Genomic DNA, 863 nt, shown 5'->3' on the forward strand with positions numbered 1-863 from the left:
GATTCTTCCATTAATGGTACCTAAAAGAATTTATTAAAACTATTTAATAATGATTGTATAGTAAAGTTGAGTGACTATATACAGTTAAAAAATCATATGCACAATTATTGTCCCAACAAGTCAGTGATTTGTTGCAACAAGTAGGTCATCCATTGCAATAGATGACTCACTTATTGCAATTGATGACTCACTTGTTGGATACATGTCCAAAACAAGAAGCTTATCCAACATGTAAGTCAATTGTTGTAACAAATGAGTCATCTATTGCAACAAGTAACTCATATGTTGCAATATATAACTTACATGTTTGGACAAACTTTTGGTTTTGTCCCAATTTGACCTGGTACTATAACATGTATCCAAAAGGTAAGCTATTTGTTGCAACAGATGAGTCATTTGGTGCATCAAATGACTCATCTGTTGCAATAAATGACTAATCTGTTGGGACAAACTTCTGGTTCTGTCCCAACTTGATCTGGTACTGTAATATGTATCCAACGGATAAGTCATCTATTGCAATAGATGAGTCATATGACTTATCTGTTAGGACAAGCTTTTGATTTTGTCTCAGCTTGGCCTGGTACTGTAATATGTATCCAACATGTAAGTCATCTGCAACAGATGACTTATTTGTTGGATACACGATTGTAAATTATTGAAGAAACACTCAAAATACCCAAATGAAAAATTAGGTTAAAAATCATTAATTTACTTACCAAAATCACTTATGAAGTAATGCCCAGTGAAATAGGAATGAAATTTGATCCGATAACTGCATTACTAACAATGTGAATGTTACGACAAACAATAAAATAAAAAGAAGATGGTGAACAAGAAAGAAGAAGAAGAAGAAGAAGAAGAAG

Source organism: Solanum tuberosum, unplaced genomic scaffold (genome assembly GCF_000226075.1).
Source record: "Solanum tuberosum cultivar DM 1-3 516 R44 unplaced genomic scaffold, SolTub_3.0 scf00005, whole genome shotgun sequence".
In the NCBI taxonomy this organism is placed as follows: Eukaryota; Viridiplantae; Streptophyta; class Magnoliopsida; order Solanales; family Solanaceae; genus Solanum; species Solanum tuberosum.